Genomic DNA, 24,752 nt, shown 5'->3' on the forward strand with positions numbered 1-24,752 from the left:
CAGGTTGGATTCCTCGGTACCACATACATAGAAAAAAGCCGGAAGTGGTGCTGAGGCTCAAGTGGTAGAGCTCTAGCCTTGAGAAAGTCCAAGGACAGGGCTCAGGCCCTGAGCTCAAGCCCAGGACTGGCAAAAAAAAAATAAATAAATAAATAAAAAAGTGGCTGCAGTTTAAAAAAAAAAAAACATTAAAAAACAAAAAAAACCCTGACACAGTGAAGCTGCAATAAGCAAACTATGCTAAAGTGAGAGATGACTGTATTTGAACTCTAATCATATTTTTTTTAATTTTTTTTATGCCAGTCCTGGGCTTGAGCTCAGAGCCTGAGCACTGTCCTTGGAGTTTCTCAAGGCTAGAGCTCTACCACCTGAGCCTCAGCACCACTTCCAGCTTTTGTTTTTCTATGTATGTGGTACTGAGGAATCGAATCTGGGTCTTCGTGGATGCTAGACAAGCATTTTAACCACTAAGCCAAACTCCCGGCCCTCTAGTCATATTTTTTTCCAATCTCCTTTCAACTATCAAATTATGATTGGATTTTTCGGGCAAAATCTAAATCTCTGAGAATCCCAACAGACTAAAGCAAAGTACTCATCCCACTACACCAACTAAAGTGAGACCAATGAAGGAGACCTTAGAAAAGAGAGACAAAGGAGCTGTTGGGGTATGCATTGCTGACAGAGCATAAACCTGAGCAGGCCAACAGGCTGACTGATCATTATCTCAGTTGTGGCTCTCTGAGGGTTGTGGAGACATTCTCAGCGCCATCACCACCTGAAGGGGGCAATGTATTCCCCAGGGGATGAGTATTCTTTCTGCTGGTATAGACACACTGTCATAGGTGATTGGCATCATGGGTGTGGGATCTGTGTTCTAAGTAAGAATACAGGGAAGTTTGGGCGTGTGGCCTAGTGGTAGAGTGCTCACCTAGCATGCATGAAGCCCAGGGTTTGATTCCTTGGTACCGCATACACAGAAAAAGCCAGAAGTGGCACCATGGCTCAAGTGGCAGAGCGCTAGCCTTGACCAAAAAGTGTCCAAGGACAGTGCCCAGACCCTGAGTTCAAGCCCCAGGACTGGCAAAAAAAAAAAAAAAAAAAAAAGAATATAGGGAAGCCACATTTTGTGGGTTCCAGTCTTTATTAAGAGGCCAGTGACTGCATGGCAGACTCCCATCTCAAAGTCCAGCAGCCAGAAAACACACTTAATACAGTTAGGAAACAGGCCAGAGATGACAAAAACAAATACAATACCAACAAGCAAATTCAGTTTAGATGGAGAGCTCAACTGGGACTCCATGGTGACGGGAGAACAGCCAGGAGAAAGGACACAGGACAGGAACATAGAGACACGTGGCATGGAATCCTGGCACCTGAGCTGGTCCAGGCCTAAATAGGTTCAGGTCAGGGGTCAGGGTCACAGGAAACTCCCTGTCCCAGGTACTGGACTGACAGGTCTGATCTTTCTATTTGTGGGACAAATGGGTCCACTTAGGAAACATCTAGGCCTTGAGCTCAGGGCCTGAGCACTGTCCTTGGGTTTTCTCAAGGCTAGAGCTCTACCACTTGAGGCACAGCACCATTTCCAGCTCTTTTTCTTCTTCTGTGTATGTGGTACTGAGGAATCAAACCTGGTGTTTGTGCATTCAAGGCAAGCACTCTACCACTAGGCCACACTCACCATTTCTAAGTATACTTTATATTTTATAGATATTGTCTCTGGAAATATATCAAAACAAGATGGTCTTTTAAATCCCTACATTTTTCAGGGCTGATGAAAAGCCAGAGCCCTGCTGTGCTACATAAGTGCCCTGTGCTGGGCGACATCCATAGTTCTAAATTCTGCCTTCTACAATGGGCCAATGAACTCAACATTGAAAGTCCACATTGACACTACACTTCCTCTATTCATGAGCCACCAGCACCTCAGACAATGAAGACGACCTTAGCACGTGTAGATGAATAGAGGCTGAAGCACTTTGTCCAAACTAGCTGTGCCTATCAAGAATTACCAAAGGCCTCTTGTAAGCCGAAGTGAGATCATCATGAAAACAATGAAAAGGACAGCTCTTGGATAAGATGCATACAGAGACAGAGAAAGATCCTGGAACAATGTCATGTAATACACAAATAATTTTAAATTTATGGACAGAATTTCAAGATAAAAGCTAGAGATGTAGCTCTAGGGCCCCGTGCTTGCCTAAAATGCTAAGGGCCCTGACTTTTTAAATTAAATTAAATTAAATTTTATTTTTATTGAAGCTGGGACTCAAACTTTGTATCTGACTATTTTGCTTATTGGCTGGTTTTTAACCACCTGAAACACACCTCCAGTCTTCAAGTCCCTGAATTTGGTTCCAAGCACTGGAATAAAAGAGATGAAAGCATCAAATGAAGCATCAAATAATTATAAAATTGTGTGATAGATACGAGACATGAAAAGAAAAAAATCTGTGGAGGCAATAACAAAATGGAGCTTTAAAGAATATGGTACCTACACATAAAAAACTAGAAGGTAGCACAAAAGAAGAGTGAAAGACTCATCAAACTGGATGTAGGTGAGGTTTAGTGAAGTTTCCTTTCAAAGGTAGAACTCTTCACTTACACTTGACTTTGATGGTAGAATATGAGTTTTTGGACAAGTCACAATGGTAAGAAAACTTGTTAGAACTTTATTAAGTAAATAGGCAAGAAAACAGACAAAAAGCAGACAAACAGACAAGCAGAAGGGCAGGGGCACACTAACAGAGTGTGGGGGCTCTGGTAGGGAAAGAGGGAGAGAGAGGGAGGGAGAAAGAGAGAGAGAAAGAGAGGGGGGAGGGAGGGAGAGAGAGGGGAGGGAGAGGGAGTTAGAGAGGGAGAGAGAGGGAGACACAGTAAGACACACAGCTCCTTGGGCTGTTGGGGTATTTATAGGATAAAGACAGGGATCTGGTTCCAAAGTTATGTAAGGATAGTTGTTTTGTCTTCCCTCTAATCACACTTGATATTACTTTCTGGGTTTCCAGATAATTCATTTGGCCATGAAACAGATCCTTATCCTCGAGATAAGGAGCTGTCCTGCTATCTGCATTTTGGGGCTGTAGATTGCTTAAGTTTGGGGAAGATTTTTATCAGGTAGACAGACATCCTGTCAGATAAGCATTAATTCTTGGGGTGAGGAATGCACCCCTCAGGAAGGAAGGGATGTGGCCTGTTGTCTATCTTTGTAGGAAAGCTAGCTCTTCTATGTTTCTACATAGCATATTTCTGAGTTGCCTTCATCAGGCCTCCTTTCCCTCAGGTTATTCTGTTTCATTTTCCCCTAAATGACTTTGGTCCTTTAATCTTAAAGGGAGTATCGGAAGGAAAAGCTCCTGTAGCTGCTGTCAGCTGACTATATCTCATTTCGCCTCATTTATATGGCTTCATATCCCCTAAAATGACTGTTCCCTTAATCTTAATGAAAACTGATGGACTAGCTTTAAGCTTGAGTTGTTGAATTCCTGGCAGCCATTTTCCTTGACCCTTATATCTTATATATGCTTTAGGTATAAGGAGATTCAGTGTCCCAATCTAAAGATAAAATGGGTAAATGGATGAAACAGTAACAAACAAGATGCAATTCTATGTAGCCTACAAGAAACTTTTGACATAAAGGCATATGTAGGCTGGGAGTGACAGGATACTGAGCCAGGCATGGTGGAACATTCCTGCAATCCCAGTACTTGAGAAGCAAAGACAAGAGGATTATGAGTTCAAGGCCAAACTGGACTATATAGTGAGACCACCATTCCTCAAAACAGATTAAATAAAAAAAAAAAAGTACCATGTATATGATAATCAAAAGTAGAGTGTTGAGGCCGCAAGTTTGGCCTAGTGGTAGAGTGCTTGCCCAGCATGCATGAAGCCCTGGGTTTGATTCCTCAGTACCACATACATAGAAAAAAGCCAGAAATGGCACTGCGGCTCAAGTGGTAGAGCTCTAACTTTGAGAAAGTTCAAGGACAGTGCCCAGGCCCTGAGTTCAAGGTCCAGGGCTGGCAAGAAAAAAAAGTGTAGTGTTGCTGGGTACTGGCGGCTTGCCTGTGCAATACGAGCTGTGCAGAGGCTCACATATGACGATCGTGGTTTGAAGCCAGCCAGGACAGGAAAGTCTTATAGTCTCAGATCACTAATAACTACCAAAAATCTACAAGTGGAACTGTGACTCAAGTGATAGAGGTTCACAATCCCAGGTGACTGTAGAACAATATGGCGACAGGGTACTGGGCCAAAGAACCAAGAACTCAGAGAGGACAGGAAAGTTGGGGGCCACTAACAAATCTTTTTATTAGTACAGTGCATGGGAGAGGGTTACAGATATGTGCAGGGAACTAGGAAGCAATATATTTGCAGTTACAAACATCAACGTGTAACATATTTTTGTATACGAGTGGTAAATGAATTCCTTTTATTAGGAAGTGGAGGCAAGCAGTAAACATGTCAGTGATTTGCACAAAGCCTTTGTCTTAACCCTAAGAGCTCAGCCTTTGGGGGGGGGAGGAGGGCTGAGCCTTTGTTATGCAAGGACCATTTGATCTTTCCAGGTTTTCAGCCCCTTCAGACCTCATAGTTTGGCATCAGGCTCCTCACAATTCCCCCTTTTCTGTTCACTGAGACAGCATGATTCTCATTTCTGTTTGTGCTAACACACTCTGAATGCTGGAGGATAAACATTGAAAGAAGCAGAGAGCCAGCAGAACAATCCCTAAAATAGAAGCTATTGGGCCCAGAAGGGGCCAAAGCCAAGATAGCAATTCTGGAAGCCCCCAGTTATTGCTGAGTTTTAACTTCCTCAATTCCATTTTGAGCTGCTCTGTTTTTGTATCTTTGAGAATTGTCAGCTATATTAAAGCAACACAGACTTCAAACTCTTCACACCCTAAATGGTTTTGGAAGTTAGTTGGAGATGAAAGCCTCATCTTTCCCACCCAGGCTGGTTTTGAGCCATGATCTTCAGATCTCAGCTTCCTAAGTAGCTAGATGCGCCATTGCACTCAGTTTCAATGCTTACTTTGATATCTGGCTTGTGGAGAGGATACAGGAGGATAAGCTGGAAGGATATTGACACCTAGCATGGCTGGGAATTTGCCAAATGCTTGTGTGTAGGTAACAAGGCAGAAGGGTAGGGCTGGGCCTAGTGGCATGTGCCTGCAGATTAGATTATACAGTCCCAGTAGTGAGGCAGGGGGGACCCCAAGTTTGAATTTAAACTGCTCTGTCTGGCAAGAGCTTATTTCAATTTGCAAAACAAAACCAAAAAAAGCCAAAAGAATAAAAAGAAAACAAAGGAAAAAAGGTAGCAAGGGAAACAGGGAACTGACAAAATAGGTTTGTGTGTATATGCCTGTGCATGCTTACATTTCACAGAATTTGTAATATATTTTTCAGACAGATATGTATGTGTATGCATATGTATCTCTGTCTGTCTGTCTGTCTATAAAAGTTCTAAAACCATGTACTAGTAGCTGACACCCGTGATCTTAGCTACTCAGGAGGCTGAGATCTGAGGATTTCTGTTCAAAGCCAGTCCAGGTAGGAAAGTCTGTGAGATTCTTATCTCCAATTAACTACCAGAAAACCAGAAACAGCTCTGGGGCTCAAGTGGTAGAGTACTAGCCTTGAGCTGAAGAGCTCAGGGACAGTGCCAAGCCAAGAGTTCAAGCCCCCCTGACAAAAAAAGGGTTGATTTTCTTGTATAGTATTATTGGAATAAATATTCAGTTTTCTAAATTAGTAACTTCAAAAAATTTATTTTCATAGATAATTTCAAAATTAATTTAGTTCTTGTCTAAAAACAGTACACAATATAGTGAAGCCAGAGGAACATTTGTTCACGTGCACTTTCACCTGTGGTGAAGCAGGACCCACAATGATAAGACAACAGATATGAACAAACCTCCAGTTCATGAGAACACAGCCAGACACAGGGTGGACACAAGTGTCGTAGGTGCCACCCACGAGCCTTGTGTGGGGACACGTGGAGTATCTCAATACCCTCACCAGTGCTTGCCCATGCCAGCTGTGATCATAAATCTCATTTGCATCTCAACAGTCCAGTGGCATAGATCCTAATGTCACTCTCATTTTACTGAGGAAGAGACTGACAGAGGTTAAGACACACTATTTAATGTCAGTTGAGGTGTGATGGGGTCCTGGATGCTGAATGAATGCCAGGATTGAGGAATTGATCCTAGTGACCTCAAAACTGGCCCAGGCCACATGTCAGGAATGACATATATTCTGCTGAAGACGCAGCTCTGCACGTGCTATTGAGAGATGGGAGCACGCGTTTGGAGATGGCTGAAGTCACGGATAAAGATTTTACTCCTCAAGCTATACCCACTACTAAATGGCTTTACCCAGTGCTCTGTCCATAAAGATAGTTTCTAGATCATTATCAAGAATATTCCTTGAGAGCTTGGCTTTCAGAAGGGACTGGTCTATGGGTCCATTCTGGCCAATACCTGTGTTTGTATACTCACTGAGCCAAGAATGCTTCGCACATTTAAAAATGGCTGGGAATATGGCTTTGTGGTAGAGTGCTTGCCTAGCATGCATGAAGCTCTGGGTTTGATTCCTCAGTACCACATGAATAGAAAAAGCCAGAAGTAGTGCTATGGCTCAAGTGGCAGAGTTCTTGCCTTGAGGAAAAGAAGCTCAGGGACAGTGCCCAGGCCCTGAGTTCAAGCCCTCAGACTGGCAAAAAAAATTTATGATAAAAAAGAATTAGTAACACATGAAAATCATATGCCATTCAGAGTGCCATGTATCATGTAGAGAAGAGGCACACAGGAGACATAGTTGTGTTCAGACAGAATTAGAGCTGTTCCCCTCTGTGGTTTATCCATGAAGTATTAAATACTGTTGATTCTCAAGACTATGAAATCATAGACTTTGGCCCTTATTCAGATGCTGACTTTCAGAGTGCCTTGATTTAATTAACCAGACATCCAAGTTCTGCTCATAAATGAGCAAAGAATTTCTACATCAAGTAATTAAAATAAACTTACTTCATTTTAAAATCAGTTCTGTAAAAATAAAATGCTGAAAATCCTGCAATGGATAATGAAAATTCGAAACCAAATACTTCACTTAACAGCAATATAAGAGGCAAATTAAAATATGCTTTTGCTAATCTAGGATGGGCTATATACTCTATAGACATAATGTGATATTATATAGATCGATATGTATCTATGACATACGATGGCTCAGCTTATTTTTAATTATGTTCTAAAATTTATGTGCCAGTGATTGCATGTAGAAATTCCCTTCTTGAATACTTGTTTGTTAAACATGGCATTTGAAATATGATGTAAAAATCAGTGTTAATAAAATCTTTTAATAAAAAAATATGCTTTTGCTGCATCCCATGAATTAACAAGTCCCCCCAACTTTGTACCTATGCTGCTTGCATCTGAGCTAATCTCTACTGAGCTAGTCTACTGCAGTCCCTTGGTAACCATTTTGTTTGCAGGAGGAGAGATTCAGATAAACAAATTGTGCCTCAAATTAACAATGTTTTATTACCTTAAAGAAAACAGCTACAGATTGTTCTTGCTCTGTTCCAGTACTAAAGCAATAACTTCTCCAGAACTATCCCAGAGAAAAAGACCGAGCTAATGGTCAACCAGACCAGACCCTTTGTTCATACTTTTCTCATCCTCTCATATTCCCTACTTAAGCTGAAGATAATGTCTGAACCACTGAAGATGGCTGAACATGTACTGAAGTTCTATCTTACCATAGCTGCCATGTACTAAATAAATGAGCTTTCTGTATGGGACTTCTGAACTTTGGGGTTGGGGTCTAAAATCCAGATTCAACAACAGTTACCATCAACTAGCATGCCTCCAGGACAGGACAGGCAGACACCACCATAGGTGGTGTGTGTCACTTGCAACATGACTGGAACGAGGTCTGTCTAGGTGAGGCCATCTAGACTGTTACACTGGGTTCCTGGCTAAGGTGGTAATAGTGGCAGTGGCCTTTGCACAAAGCACTCACAGCAGAGTCACAGGGCTTCCAGGGGCTCAGGACATAGCAACTCCATTGGAAGTTCTTTGGACTGGGCTTTCCTTGGCCCCAGCCTAGATGACTGATTCTGAAGCCCTGAGTGGCTTCAGTAGTCCACGTCACAAGCTTTCCATGTGATTCTGAGGCTGAGAACCACTGAGAGGACAGACGCTGAGGGGTCACTAAACAAATCAACATCCGATGACAGTAGGCTGATTCAAACACTAAAATAAAACAAAGAAAACATTTTTTTCAAGGCCTTTCCAGCAGTTTAGAAAGAGCTATACCATTTTTAAAAACATTTCTGATACGTTACTGTTCCCTATGGTCCTTCTCCTAGGTAAACCTTTTAAAACTGAGTTGGAGGCATTGTTTGAACACCTATCTATCTATCTATCTATCTATCTATCTATCTATCTATCTATCTATCTATCTATCTATCTGTCCTGGGGCTTGAACTCAGGGCCTAGGTGCTGTCCCTGAGCTTCTTTCAATTCTGATGCTCTCACTTGAGTCACAGTGCCACTTCCAGCTCTTTCTGAGGAGTTTATGAGTGATAAGGTATTCTCCTGCCCAGGCTGGCTTCAAACCACATTCCTCAGATCTCAGTCTCCTGAGTAGCTAGGATTGAAGGTGTGAGCCACTGGCACCCATCTATGTTTGAATGTTTTATACTTAGGCTAGAAGTTGGTAGGTCTTATGCAGAGACACATGAATATCTCTCCTTATCTCCTTTGTGGCTTCAGCCCAGAGCACGCATGTTCGTGTGGCTATGGGAAGAGACATATTGTGGTTCACCTTGGGAATTAGGTTATTGATCTCTTTCTCTGTAGTTTGGTACGAGGAACTTCTAAGTGGGGAACGGAAGGGATTGGGAGGAAGTGCTCTCACCTTGCCTGGCGGTGTACTATAGAGTCAGGTGCTCTGCTGAGTGAGAGCTACACAACCCAGAGGGGAAGAAGGGAGGGGAAGAAGATGTCAAGACTACTTTGTTCCCATTTCAAAGTCAGGGCCAGCTCTCCAAAGCTCTGTGCCTAGAACTGAAGAAAGTCTAGCAGTTTGTTTGGCTGCTGACAGAGACAATCAAATCTGACTACAGGATGAAGCAAGAAGTTAAAGGTGACTTATGCTTGAGGTATAAGAAATAAAAGTAAATGGGAGGAGGAAAGAAGGAAAAGAAAACAAATCCAATACGCAAGCACATCAGGAAAGCCCTGTTTGATACTTTAGACTTGTGCCAAGTCAACCAAGCAACATGACACCCTGATTGGAAAATGGCTTCATTCTCTGCCTGCAAAGCCCCTTGTGTGAGATTAAAGCTCACTGGTGCATAAGAGCTATTCATGTTGGACTGAGAAGGACTGGAAGGAAAAACTGGTTTAAAGGGATGCAGCAGCCTCAGCAAGGCTGAGCCAGGAAACAACTTTCAAAAGAAATGTCTCTCCCTCGCAGTGGAGCAGCCTTTACTGCTGTTCCTGCTGCTGGGGTCTTTTCTCCCTCCCCTCCAACCATGGAGGAAAACTAGGCCTGCTCGCCCTCCTCTGGGCTCAGAGACTCACCATTCTCCTCAGCAGTTCTTAGGGCTGAAGCATGCCCTTCACAGACCCTGAGGTTTCTAAGGCAGGTTTGCAGAGAGAAGAAGCTGGGCTTCACGTAGGGAAGCATGCCACTAGGCCATGCTCCTGGCCTGTCCCTTTCCTCTTTCTTTGTGCCAGTCCTAGGGCTTGAACTCAGGATTTGGGTGTTGTCCTGAGCTTCTTTTGCTCAAGGCCAGAGCTCTACCACTTGAGCCACAGTACCAATTCCAGTTTTTTTTGGAGTGATTTATTGGGGATAAGAGCCTCATGGACTTTCCTGCCTAGGCTGGCTTCAAACCACAATCCTCAGATCTCAACTTCCTAAGTAGCTAGGGTTATAGATGTGAACCACCAGCACCTAGCCTAGAGTTTCTTTTAACTGATGAACAATGTCTTCCTAGTCTGGCAATTTTTTGTCAGTCATGGGGCTTGAACTCTGGGTCTCTGAGCTCTTCAGCTCAAGGCTAGTGTTCTACCACTTTGAACCATAGTGCCACTTCTGGTTTTCTGGTGGTTAATTAGAGATAAGAGTCACGGACTTTGGTGCCTGGGCTGGCTTTGATCCTTGGTCCTCAGATCTCAGCTTCCTGAGTAGCTAGGATTACAGGCATGAGCCACCAGTACCTGGCTCCAACTTCTTGACTGTTAATAACTGTTTTTGAGATCCGCAATCTCCTACCTACAACTCCAAACTCCTAAGAGCTGTAGAAGCTAAGTTTTCAGGTAGGCTAATTAATAGGTTCTTCTCCTCCTCCTCCTCCTCCTTCTCCTTCTCCTTCTTCTTCTTCTTCTTTTTTTTTTTTATCAGTCCTGGACTTGAGCTCAGGGCCTGAGCACTGTCCTTGGACTTTCTCAAGGCTAGAGCTCTACCACTTGAGCCTTAGCACTACTTCCAGCGTTTTTCTATGTATGTGGTACTGAGGAATCGAACCCGGATCTTTGTGCATGCTAGGCAAGCACTCTACCACTAGGCCAAACTCCTGGCCCCAAAGGTGCTTTTCTTGAGTCTAGTAAATTAACTAAAAATCCCCAACTTTGTATCTGTGCTCTTTGATCTGAGCTATTCTCTACTTCAGGCTCTTTGTAGAAGTAAAGATTCAGATACCAAGGAAGGGAAACTGCTCCTCACGCAAGCAATGTGTTTTTTCTTATTATCCTAAAGCAAACCGCCAAAGCTTCAAGAGACCATCATGTTCCTGTTCTGTTCAAGTAACAAAGTGATAACTTCTGCAGAACTCCTCCACAGGCAAACTTGGAACTGTTGAACTAGGTATATCTTGCTCATAGCCCTTACCATCTATTTTCCCTATTTAACCTAAAGCCAATGTCTTACTTTGGAAGATTGCTGGAGACATATGGAAGTGCCGTCTCCTGTGGCTGTCATGGAATGAATCTCTTTTCTCTGTCCTTCACCATTTTATTTATTTGGCCTATGGAAGGGGGGCTGGAGAGATAAGTGACCTAATTTGGGTTTCCTAGATTTAGGGCCTAGGGTCTTAAAAACTACGTTTCATTTGGGCATATGTCTTGATTTGAAGCTATTATCTCTGTTTCTCCTAGTGTTGATACTTACAACTGATCCTGAATTAGCAAGAAATCCTGGGTTTGACTATTCGGTGTTAGGCTAATGCACCATGTTATTTTTCCTACTCTTCCAAAAGTTCGGGATTCTACAACCTGTCTAATCCCAGTGGTTTTTGATGAAGAGGATAGAGGACTTGTATATCTCCTCCGGCTTATGAAGAACTGTTAGCACAGAACTCTCAGACCCAAGCCTCAGCCTGATACAACCTCATTGGTCAGCCATATCGTTAAGCCGGGGTTGGAGCGGAGAGGAGGTAAGGAGATAGCTGAGGGCTGGAGATGGCTGGGAGCCAGCAGTCCTGTTTAGACTACGGAGGGGAAAGTGTGGCAGACTATCTTTAGCACTCCTAGGACTTGTGCTCCATGCTGCTTCTACCAATTGCTCAAGCTCTAAGTTATGGCTTTTGTGGCCTAAGGGTAACAGGCCAGGAGCGTGAGGTTAAGGTGGAGAAGACAGACTGGGAAGAGCTAGATGTATAGATATAGTTGGCACAGTTGAGCTATTTCAAGGAGAAATCTTTTTCTTCCTGGGGAAGTCAGACAACACCTTCAAGGCAGCACTGGCAGCAGCATTCACCTGTGTGTCTATCTTTCCAACAACTTCCTTGGCTCTCTGTATGGTGTCTGGCATAGAGCATAGATCCAAGAAATGCTATGGACCAATGAAAGAAGAAGCCAAAATAAAAGCTACATTTTTCTGTTATATTCCTGGATGAGAACAGCTGTAACAGAACTCAGCTGTACGGTTACCTGGGGCCAGGGCCAAGTGCAGGTTAGAGATAAGCGACGGTAGGAGAGATTATACGTATTTATAGCTACCAGTTTAGCATTATGTTTTTAATTCCACCAAAGTTCTACTAACATTCACTTCTTCTATCTGCTAGAAGTGGAGAAGGAAAGGAAACTTTCCTTTGTGGGACAGAGGAATGAAAAACTTCAGAAAACTTACTAAGAAATGTTGTCTCAGCTGAGCACTGGTGGCTCATGCTTATAATCCTAGCTACCCAGGAGGCTGAGATATGAGGATCATGGTTCAAAGTCAGCCCGGGAAGGAAAGGCTATGAGACTTCTATCTCCAATTAACCCCCAGAAAACCAGAAGTGGTGCTGTGGCTCAAAGTGGCATGGAGCAGAAGAGTTCAAAAAGAGCTACTAGGCTCTGAGTTCAAGCCCTGGGACCAACCAAAAAAAGAAAAGAAATAATACCTTAAAGAGCAGAATCAAGGAGTGTTAGACATGCCAAGAACTTTAGAACATTTATAAGAACATTTATAAGGCTGGACCCCAGAAAGATAGACACTTGTCAAGATGAACCCCAGGATTCTAGCCATGTGTCATCATCGCTACATTTGAACCTGAGACCAAAGATCTGGAATTCTGCGTTCTGTGAGCATCCTCCTGCCATGATAACTCCTTAAAATTGCAATGTCAAACACAAACGCAGTAAGATCTCATTTTTATGCTCATTTATGATGACTTGTCCAGCCTGTACTCATTGAATGCATTAGCAGAAACAGGTGTGCTACTAGAGAACTAAAATATGATAACATTTCCAAACATCCGTATCAAAGTGGCTAGTTACCAAACTAACAAGCAGATAAATGAATGTATAAATACATAAACATATAAAGGACACTTTGGGGGTGATTTTGAAGTGTTTCCAGAAACTCATGTAGTAGAATCCAGACCCACAGGGATAATAATTATCAGCCTAGATTAAGAAATCCAGCCATGCTATTTTTTATTATGGATGGATAAAAACAAAAGCATAGAATGCTAGATAGAACCTTGGAGAATATTTATATCCTTCTTCATTCTCAGACTATTTATGGTGGTGATTCTTTCCCCAGTCTATCGCTGACACTACTAGAAGAATGGTGATATCTTCAGTGTCATCAGAATCCCATTTCTATAAAGTGTCCGAGGCCTGGCCTGGGTGCTTACGACTGTGATCTGCTGGCAGAAGAACCTCAGGCACTCATTTTCATTGTCCTCTTTTCGCTCAGCATTTCTTTTTATTGCTGTTGTGGTTTCAAGCTATAGGAATAAGGCTATGCCAGGGCGGGTGAGGCCTACAACAACTCCAGGGCCCAAGCCTTCACTGTGGCAGCTACCTCTAATGAAACCTGGCAGGGATGTTTTCCTTTGAGGACTAGAGTAACTCGCATAGTCATGGCTCTGCTGCTTGCCTCAGCAGAAAGCCCCAAGTCTCAGTAGCCCACCTCTTCCAGGCATCTCCAGCAACTGCCCCCAGCATCTAAGCTGCCAGTGTAGCCCCTCAGAGCTCAAATGTCTCTGCAGGACCTTGCTAGATACCCCACCTCTCCTCCACTTCTTTATTTTGTTTTGCCTGGGCTGACCAGATCTTGGCTTCTTGAGTGGCTAGGCTTACAGGCCTGAGACATGGGTACTTCCCTCCTCAATCACAGCCTGTGACAACTCACACTCAGATTCTATAGTGAAGCATCCAGAGACTCCTTGAGCTGTGATTGTATATTTTCAGGTCCCCTGAGAAACTTCAGTCTCCATCAATAGGCACTCTCTCAAGGGTTATTTTATAATTCCGCTCTGAAAGAAGAGTGCAAAACAGTGCATTTCTTTTTCTCAAGCCAGGGTAGGTGCAGTCTCATAATTCTCTCAATTGCGATTATGGTTTGTGGGCTTTGTGGACTTTCTCAGATGCTAAGATGGGCAGTCTGTCACCATGGCTGTGTTTTCTACCTTAGAATGAAGATTTCAGCTTCCACACCAACTCTGGGAAGGTAGGCATGGACTTGGGATTTCCCACTGTTTTCCCTCTGTTGAGTTTATTTCTCTGTGATATTCTGTTTTCCCACTACCTCTTTTTGTGGATTTTGGTTCTCTTCCATGCTTTTTCTCTTCAGAATCGAGTTCATTTTCTGTTAGAATCTTCTTCACAGAGTGAAAAGGATAGACACTTTTAGTCTGTAATCTATGATTTTATTCCATAACAACTGGTATTTTTTTCTTCCCCAACCTAGGTAATATTTCCTGGGAAGATTTGCTTCCATTAAGAGTCAATAGAAAATAGAATTCAGATTCAGAGAATCCGTGAGCCTGGCCTTAAATTTTTCCATCCTCAGATGTCTGCCAACATTTGTTTCTCTCTATGCCAAGCTTCAAGGGTTCTAGTACACCCACTCCTAATGCAGCTGCCCTAGAAACTTCCTCTCCTCTGGAGCAGAACGCCTTACCTCTCAGCCTGCGCTCCTCTTAGCCTCCCACCATGCCGGAGGTTTCTTGAATGCTGAGGTCAACTCTTCAACTCATGGAACTCTCTGTAATTCACAGCAGACTCCTGACAAATGCTTTCTGAGTGAATGAACGAAGGACTCAATGCAAAGCATGACAGTGCGAAAGCCCTTGACCTCAACAACCGCCTTTAAGAAGTGACTGGTAATCGCAGAAGTAATCAATGCACAAATCACCATGTTTGGTGCTCAGGGTATGCATTCTATTCAGCATTTTTGCAGAATTATCTCAGTGTAGTCATGCATACACAGAAGTCCACACATATACAGACTTCAAAATAGTTGAATCTTTCCAGTACAATTTTAAGCTATGACTCTATGGAATCTTAAAATGGAATTTCTTCCCTGTTAAGAAATATAACCAAACAGCTGGGCGCGGTGGCTCACACCTGTAATCCTAGCTACTCAGGAGGCTAAGATCTGAGAATCCCTGTTCAAAGCCAGCCCAGGCACCAAAGACTGTGAGACTCTTATCTCCAATTAGTCACTAGAAAACAGGAAATGTGGCTGTGGCTCAAGGGATAGGATGGTAGCCTTGAGCTGAAGAGCTCAGGGACAGTGCCCAGATCCAGAGTTCAAGCCCTATGACCAACCAAAAAAAAAAAAAAAAAAAGAAGAAGAAGAAGGAAAAAAAGAAAAAGGAAATATAACCAAACAGGCTTTTTTGGTTTGACTGGATTATATATTTTGATTTTTTTGGCAATAGCTAGAAACATGGGTATAAGTACTAATTACATAAATAAATAAATATTTTAGCAGTTGTGTGGCTGAATTCAGGGCTTGGGTGCTGTCCCTGAGCTTTTTTGCTCAAGGCTAGCACTCTACCACTTTGAGTCACAGCTCCGTTTCCAGTTTTTAAGTGGTTAACTGGAGACAAGAGTTTCACGGACTTTCCTGCCCAGGCTGACTTTGAACCGTGATCCTCATACCTCAACATCCTGGGTAGCCAGGATTACAGGTGTGAACCACCAGCTCCTGGCCATACTGTATTAATTTTGACTGTCATGTGATATTTTTGTCAAACTAGCTGAAGGAAACATTTCATGAAACTGTTTCGTGATTTCTTTTGGGGAGGAAGAATGGCAAATTTTAAAATACATTCTACCTGAATATTTAAAACTTGCCAATTTGACATTTAAAACATTAAAACTAATCTACGTCCACTAGTAGATGAACAATAAAAAAACCGTATTTTGTATATTATTTATCCATCTTTGTTTTTCTTCCTGATAGCTTCCTTATATTTTCCAGGCCTCTTTGATATTTTTTGCTATTTTTCTCTTCTCTTCCTTCTCTTTTCATATTTGAAGCCATTTTCTCTATTCTTCTCTTTGCATCTTGCACTTTTCTTTGTATATAGTGCAGCTTTGACTGTCTTTCTTGCAGTTAATAGTTTACCTTTTGGTAAAGTAAAAGAGCACGATGTTTTTCTGAAAACAGCACTTCTAAGGGGCTCACAGATTCCAGGGGCTTCTGGTGACCATCATGGCAGGCGAGGAGCCTTGCCCACATCCAACACGCATCCTCTGGACTAATGAATGCAGAATGTGTAGTTTTCTTCTTACTCAGGAATTTGGACTGGCCAAGAACAGGGACAGACCAGTCTTCCTTTCTGTAACAGTTCCAGGGAGGAGAACAGTTCCTCTGGAAAATCAACTCTATTAAATGTCTAGCTCTGACACTAGAAATCAAGAATCCTGAGTTTAGGGAGAGGCATTATCCTGACCCAAATAAACCAGGTCTGGCTTATCATTCGTTCTGAAATCTGTATAATCCAAATACAATATTTTTCCCTTTAACAATTTTTATAAAGCTATAGTTTGATTTATGTCTATTTTCCAGTCTTAAATGAGGTTCTATATATTAATCAGATGCAAGGTAACTTTGAGAAGTACAAAAGTTGAGTGTTTTTCAAACTTCAGTGAGTATAAAGATCACTTGGAAAACTTGTTGAACACACACACACACACACACACGCTCTATGGATACATTTCTGGTCCCTATAGCCAAAACTTTAATTTCTGGCATGGGGTATGGGCTAGCAGCCAAGGTCTTGCAACACTAAGCTCTCAGGTGACTGGAGGTTTCTGAAGTTCACTGGCCATAAACCATGCTTTAAGTGGCAGAATTCCAAGACACGACTCCTAATCTCATCATGGCAGGCTGGTGGCAAAGAGCATTTGATGGGATTCCTGGTATAAGTTACTAACTTTTCTAGATGTAGATAGAGTAAGGACTTAATTTACCTAAAAATCCGCACATGTCCTTCTGTTTCTCTTCCAAACATAAAGTGGTAAAGCATAGAGGTGGGAGCCAGATTGTCTAGTGTTGTTTTTGTAGCTCACATCTGGTCCCTAAATAGCTGTGTGGCCTGTAGCATGTTATGAAACTCCATGAGTCTCATTATCTCAAGGATAAAAAAAGCAGAAATAATGGCACCATCTCCAGCATCACAGCATTAATGAGATGATCGAGTCAGGTGCTTAGAACAGAGCCTGCACGGTACCTTATACCCCGCCTGCATAAGCTGATGCTGCTGATTTCTGTAGTGCTGAGGATAGAACCTATAGAGGATCTGCCACTGAGCCACATACGAAGTACTCACTGTTAGCAATTTTAGTACTAAAGTGGAGCTAAGGGGAAAGATGCATGGGGCCAGGAGTTGGGCCTAGTGGTTGAATGCTTGCCTCGCATGCACGAAGGCCCGAGTTTGATTCCTCGGTACCACATACGTAGAAAAAGCTGGAAGTGGTGTTGTGGCTTAAATGGCAGAGCTCTAACCTCTTGAAAACCAAAGGACAGTGCTCAGGCCCTGAATTCAAGTCCCAGGACTGGAAAAAAACAACAACAACAACAAAAACAAAAGAGGAAAGATGCATAAAAGAGTGCTAACATTGTCAAGAACAAGTGAGTTAGGGTCTTCATGTTGTCTTCTGTCTTCCTTCCCTCCCTCCCTCCCTCCCTCCCTCCCTCCCTCCCTTCCTTTCTTCTTTCCTTCTTTCCAGAATTACCAATAAATGTCCTTACAGTGTCATTAAATAATTCTGTCAATAAATGGTCATTTATATGCAAAACACTGGGAATATAAGAAGGAACACATTTTATAGCCAGGCTTGACGTTCAACACCAAACATACACAAGATAACTACCAAAGAGGATGGAAATAAGCACCTATAAATTAACATCCCTATTGGGTTTGAACTCAGGGCCTGGGCATTGTCCTTTGGTGTTCTTACTCAAGAATAGTACTCTAGCACTCCAGCTACAGCTCCACTTCTGATTTTTTGGTGGTTAATTGGAGATACGAGTCTCATGGATTTGTCTGCCCTTGCTGGCTTTGAACCATGATTCTCGCATCTCAGCCTCCTGAGTAACTGGGTAATCCCAGGCATGGGCCATTGCTACTTAGTCTTTCTTAAATAGCTTTTTATTATCTGTGTGTGTGTGTGTGTGTGTGTGTGTGTGTGTGTGTGTGTGTGTGTCCTGGGGCTTGCACTAAGGGCTTGATCACTATCTCTCAGCTAGTATTCTACCACCTGAACCATAGCTCCACTTCTGGCTTTTTTGGTAGGATCTATGAGATAAGAGTCACACACTTGCCTGCCCAGGAGAGCTTCTAACCATGATCCTCAGATTTCAGTCTCCTGAGTAGCAAAAATTATAGGCATAAGCCTTTGGCACCCAGCTTTATTAAATATATATTTTTTTGTCAGTCGTGGGACTGGGAACTCTAGACCTGGGCACTGTCCCTGACCACTTCAGCTCAAGGCTACCACTCTACCACTTGAGCTACAGTGCCACTTCATATTAAATATCTTTTAAGTCAAATTCTGTACAGCAAACACGAGCAGTTCACTGACTTTTGCCTGGATTCCTGCTGCACAGGGTGGCGGGATCTGGAGGAACAGCTGTGTTCCACCCACAGTCTCAGCCCAGCCTCCTGCTTCCAGTGAGCCTTGGCACAGCTCTCCCCCGTGGACTCCTCAAATCTTGGCAATCCCGAGGTTTCCTGGGGTTTTATGTCCTGAAATGTTTTGCCTTTTATCTTTTTCTAGCAGGGCGTTGCTGCTTACATAGCTCATGGTGGCCTCCATTTCAAGATCCCACCCACCTCTACCTCTTGAATGCTGGGTTATAGGCAGGCAAGACCATGCCTGGATGTTTTGTTTTTCTTCATTTTTGTTTAAATTAAATTACTTTATTGTTATTCTAGAGGTGATTACAGAGGGATTACAATTATGAGTCAGGTAATGAATGCATCTCCTTCCATACCGTGTTTTCTCATCCTTCCCTCCCTCCCTCTCTTACAGCCCTTCCCTCCCATCTGCTTTGTTTCTTGTTCACTTATATCTACTTCCCCTTTAGCTTTGTCTCATCTGCTATATAGAAAACCACCCCCAAATTTCCCAAAATTTAAGTAGATCTTTGTCCTTGTGAGCTTACAGGAAATCTCTCTCTCTCTCCCTCCCCCCTCACTTTCTCTGTATAAAAAGAAAACACATGTTCCAATCGATATATTGCAAAATAGGTGGCATCTTAACTAGGCTGCTCAGCTCTGTCTCTTTTTCTTATGAATGTTGGTATTCTATTGCTAAGGCAAGTATCTCCTGATCCCATGCAAAGTCCATCACACTTCGGATGCTTTTTCATTATCTCACTTGTTATACCATATCACTTATGTGTTAGTGAGTTCTCTGGGGCAGAAGCAAGTACTTAACAGCAACAGTTGTGTCCCTATGTAAAAGAAATAGTTGGGGAACAAGAAGAGTTAAACAAACAGTGAAGTCTTAAAGTGAACAACTTTAAAAAAAATTAACATTTGGAACATTTATCACCATTTAAGAAAACATGCTGAAATCTACTTACATATATGTCTACAACTCCCTAATAAACACATCCTCTTGGGTAGCACATCCCAAACACAAACTTTTGACTCTTCCCTTCAAAATGCGCTCCCTCCTCAGCCTTCTGTATCTCAGTGAAAACTTGCTCTGCCCTAGATCTATGTGTGAGGGCACCCCGACTCCCCTCTTGTATGGCAAAATAGCCCAAAGTTCTCTCACCAGTATTTTCCAAACACATCTGAATCTAACCACACGTCACCACCTCCACGGCTATCACTTGAATGCAAATACTTTGATTTCCTGCCTCCCTCTCTCCCTTCCCCCCCTCCCTCATTTTCTCTTCCTCCCTTCTACTCTCCCTCCCTCTTTCCTTTCCTGGTTTGAAGACAGGGCCACATGTATGCCACAAAAGCATTCCACAGGTTGAATTAGGTCCTTGGCTCTTTTCTCCTTTACTGTTAAAATAGATCTACCTCTCTGCCGGGGCTACACTTGAACTTGGGATCCTCCTATTTCCCCCTCTCAAGTAGCTGGGGTGATAGGTACATGTCCTGACACCTGACTCCATGCCGTCATGTGCCATGTAGACACTGATTGGCCCATTCATTCTCCAGACAGACCCGGGTTCCATTCCTTGATACCACATACATAGAAAAACATAGCCGGAAGTGGTGCTGAGGCTCAAGTGGTAGAGCTCTAGCCTTGAGAAAGCCCAAGGACAGTGCTCAGGCCCTGAGTTCAAGGCCCAGGACTGGCAAAAAAAAATGTCTGAAAATGTGAGATTTGAAGAAATGACAGGCAAATAAACTATTCGATGCACCCCACTCTCATATTTTTCAAAGTCTTCCTTCTGTTCACTTAGTGGCTTCAAAGGAACCTCAGTTCCCCCCAATAAGATGGTAAACTACCAGCTGTGGAACCAGGCACCTGAATTTAAATCTCAGAACATTGCCTACACACACACCCACTGTAATCTATCACAGTGGATCTATCAATCCATTACTTTCCTCCTTCAAATGTCATCTCCTCCACCCACATGTAAGAGCCAGGATTCAAGCCCGGTTTCTCTACTTTCTAGTCCTTTTCTACCTCTCCACTTGCTCTTCCACCAGCCCTTGTCTCACATTTTATGTTTCAGCAAATCCGCACCTGGCCACCTCTGCTGGCCTCCTGGTTTCCTCATCTGTGCTTGGAGGCTCATTCCACCTGTGTCTATCTTTTTACACCACACTAAAGCTGAGTGGTTTTTATACTCCATGGAACATTCTAGAACCTCTCAGTGTGGCACATAATCTACAACAACCATTTGTGCTTCTGAATAACAACATTGCTCCCTTCTGGGTGTGGATACATCCTGATTTCTAATACTGTCAGCCTTGGCTGGTTTTGAACTTTAACATGAATAAAATTATCTAATGTATTTTTGTACTTAAATTACTAGAATGAAAATTAGGTGTTAGACAACTCACACAATATATACAATATAAAATTGGCCGTTTTGTCATCATTAGTTGTACCCTTCAGTGGCATTAATTATATTCACAATATTGTTCAAACATGACCATGATCACGTCCCAAAGCATTTCACTGCCACCGAGCAGAAATCTTGAAGCTGTGAAGAAATAACTCCTCATTCTTCTCCTTACAACTTATGACAATCTCTCATTGACTTTCCGCCTCTGAATTTTCCTATTTGAGACAAAGGAAACGAAAGTGTAATATAAGCATTTGTTATTTTGTTGTCTGGATTGTTTTACTCGGCATATTTTTAAGGACCCTTTATAATGCATCAGGTACTAGAACTTCCTTTTCATGGCCAAATAACGTTCAACTGAACATGTATCTATCATATTTTGTTTGTGTGTTGATTGCTGGCAGACACTTGAGTCATTCCTATTTGTGGACTATGACTATGAGCTTAGATTTCTAAGTATCACTTTTGCCAAATAATTTTTTTTATAGTCCTGGGGCTTGAACTCAGGGCCTGAGCACAATCCTTGAGACTCTTGGTTAAGAGCAGCGCTCTACCACTTGAGCCAAAGCAGAACTTCTGGCTTTTTCTGTGTATGTGGTATCAAGGAATCAAACTCAGGACTTCGTGCATGCTACACAAGCATTCCACCACTAGGCCACATTCCCAGCCCCTCTGTGTATTTCTTTTCCTCCATTATTATCCACCATAATTAAAACCCAAGTTTCTAGTAGAATTATTCTATGCATTCATCCAAAATTGCTTCTTCAAAAGCTTCCTGAATGTTTGTTCACTGTTTCTTTTAATGTGCTTAGCTCATGAAGGGAATTATTTTTTAGGTATTTTTCCTGTGGCTTTGCCCTAATTCATTCATAAAATAAGGTCAAGGGTGGGAAATTTCATTTTGTAGCTTCTTTTAGTACCTAATAATTCCTCTTTACTCCAATAATTTGCTCATATCACTATTTAATTACTGTAAGAGCCCACAAAACGGAGCTGTGAGACCCAAAAGGACTTGAAGGCTGGAAGGCTGTTCTTGCAGTAAAAAGTCTCAGAACGCTGAGAGTTCCCTGGAAAAGTCAATACGTCCTGTCTTAACAGAAATTCAGATTTCTATCCTGAATGTGGACTAATTCCACTCTAAATTGCCTGGGAACATGGGTGTAGAATTAAGGTTTATGCAAATTGTAGGCTAATTACTGTTTAGCCTTAGTTTCCAAGATAAGAAAATCTTCTACCACTCTTATTCACATTGTACATATACTTGTATACAGTATTTTGTATATTGTCACATGTTGACACTTATACTTTGCTTTCTACACATACTTTCCTATACAAAACACACCAAAAACGTTCATAAATGGAACCTTGGGCCCTGCAGCTGGTGAAAGGCTGCTGATCCCCTGGCACTGCAAAACTCACTTCTATGGTCCCATCTCTATTACTGCCTGTTCTGGTGGGTTGAGGCTGTTTGCTGTGAACTTTTTATTTATTTTTGCTTCAGTTTCAATGAAATAAAAATATTCCGGTGCCAAAGTTTATTTTAAAAATGGTATCTTGTGGGCCAGGGGTGTGGCCTAGTGGTAGAGTGCTTGCCTAACATGCATGAAGACCCAGGTTCGATTCCATGGTTCCACATACATAGAAAAAGCCAGAAGTGATGCTGAGGCTCAAGTGGTAGAGCTCTAGCCTTAAGAAAGTCCAAGGACAGTGCTCAGGCCCTGAGCTCAAACCCAGGACTGGCAAAAAAAAAAAAAAAAAAGGTACACTTTTCTGCAGCACATATACTAAACTTGGAATGATACAGAGAAGATTAGCATGGCCCCTGCGCAAAGATGACACGCAAACTTGTGAAGCATCTTTTTGCTTATATGAAATAGGGAAGGGAAGGGGAGAAAACAAGGGGGAGGAAAAGGGGGACAAAAACATGAGAAGGGGTATCAAGTTTCGAGAAATAATGCACCCACGACCTGACGAATGTAACTGTAACCCCTCTATACATTATCCCAACAATAAAATACAATTTTTAAAAAATGTTCTCTTATGTTTGCCTGCCTGCCTGCCTCCCTCCCGCCCCCATTCTTTCTGTGTGTGTGTGGAGGGGGGTTGATATAAGGTCTCCATTGCTCAGGCTAATGTCCCCAACTCTAGATTCTCCTGCCTATGGTCCCCCAGTAACTGGTATTACAGGTTTGTGTCATCAAGCTGGGACTCTTTTTTATAGCAATGACAAATGTGATAGCACAAGACAAAAAACTAAAGCTATCTATACAAATATCTTCAAAAATTAGCAATGTCTTTATAATTAGGCAGTAGTTTCACAGAAATTAAATGGATGAAGCAGAACAAAACGACTAAAAGAAATAATTATGATACTATCTGCTGCAAAGCTAAAATATTTTAAACTTTTAACTTTGCAGTGGTGAAAATTGAACCCCCAGTTTTGTGCATGCTGGAAAAGCTACATCAATCTACATTTTTCTTGCCCCTTTATAAATCTAAAAGTTGTAATTAATAATTAAAAACCAATTTATTCTACCAGAATTACACTGAGCATCAGTGGCTGACACCAACACTCCTAGCTACTTAGAAGGCTAAGATCTGAGGATTGAGGTTCAAAGCCAGCTTGGGCAGAAAAGTCCATGAACCTCTAATCTCCATTTAACCATGAAAAAGCCAGAAATGGAGCTGTGGCTCAAGTAGAAGAGTGCTAGCCTTGAGGAAAAATGCTCAGCGACAGTGTCCAAACTCTAAGTTCTAGCCCTAGGATCGATATAACTCATTATCATGTACTATTAACATAAGACATTTTCTTGATTTTTTTTTATTGGCAGAGTGATGCATAGAGGGGTTACAGTTACATTTACATTCACTAGGTAGCAAATACATTACTTCTTGAATATTGTTACCCCTTCCCAAATTTCACCCCCACTTTTTTACTTCACTCGATGTTATTTTTTCCAAATCTTCCCATTTCCTTACAAATGGGGCAATGTCATTCTTTCTGACAGCAGCATAGAATTTCATTGTGTATAAATACCACATCTTCTTGATCCATTCATCTACTGAGGGACACCTGGGTTGGTTCCACATCTTAGCTATGGTGAACAATAAATACCTGCAGAAAACTAATTTGTCATCCTGCACCAGAATCAAATCCAAATAGATAAAAAAAAAACTTGAGGTAAAAGCAGTTACCCTAGAAATTTTGCAGGAAGAAATAGGAGACACACTTGGGACCCTTGGCACAGGTCAAAACTTTCTTTTTCTTTTCTTTCTTTTTTTTTTTTTGTCAGTTGTGGGGCTGGAACTCTGGGCCTAGGTGCTGTCCCTGAGCTCTTCAGCTCAAGGCTATCACTCTACCACTTGAGCCACTTCTGGTATTCTGGTGGTTAATTGGAGATAAGAGTCTCATGGACTTTCGTGGCCAGGCTGGCTTTGAACTTCAGTCCTCAAATCGCAGCTTCCTGCATAGCTAGGATTACAGGCGAAAGCCACTGAGATCTAGCTGAAACTTCCTTTCTTCCTTCCTTTCTTTCTTCCTTTCTTTCTTTCTTTCTTTCTTTCTTTCTTTCTTCTTTCTTTCTTTCTTTCTTTCTTTCTTTCTTTCTTTCTTTCTTTCTTTCTTTCTTTCTTTCTTTTGTGATTGTGGGTCTTGAACTCTGGGCCTGGGCACTGTCCCTGAACTCTTCAGCTCAAGGCTACTGCCATACCCCTGAGCTACAGTGCCACTTCTGGTTTTCTAGTGGTTAATTGGTGATAAGAGTCTCACAGATTTTAGTGTCTGGACTGGCTTAGAACCATGATCCTCAGATCACAGCCTCTTGAGTAACTAGGATTACAGGCATGAGACACCTTGCCCGGCTCTGAAACTTTCTTAATAAAGATCCAGAAACATAACAAATCAAGAGAAAAGTTGAACAAAGAAGCTCTGCATTAAACTGTAGAGCTTCTGTATGGAAAAG

At 42.2% G+C, this 24,752-nt stretch overlaps 1 non-coding gene across 1 annotated transcript; it reads left to right on the plus strand.

The window, feature by feature from the left end:
* Nucleotides 1-22,550: 22,550 nt before the first annotated feature.
* Nucleotides 22,551-22,657, plus strand: LOC150057273 (U6 spliceosomal RNA). The gene has a single exon (XR_016537198.1). It is a non-coding gene; the product is annotated as a U6 spliceosomal RNA (small nuclear RNA).
* Nucleotides 22,658-24,752: the final 2,095 nt, after the last annotated feature.

The sequence above is a fragment of the Megascapheus bottae genome, chromosome 11 (assembly GCF_031878675.1).
Source record: "Megascapheus bottae isolate mThoBot1 chromosome 11, mThoBot2.hap1, whole genome shotgun sequence".
Lineage (NCBI taxonomy): Eukaryota > Metazoa > Chordata > Mammalia > Rodentia > Geomyidae > Megascapheus > Megascapheus bottae.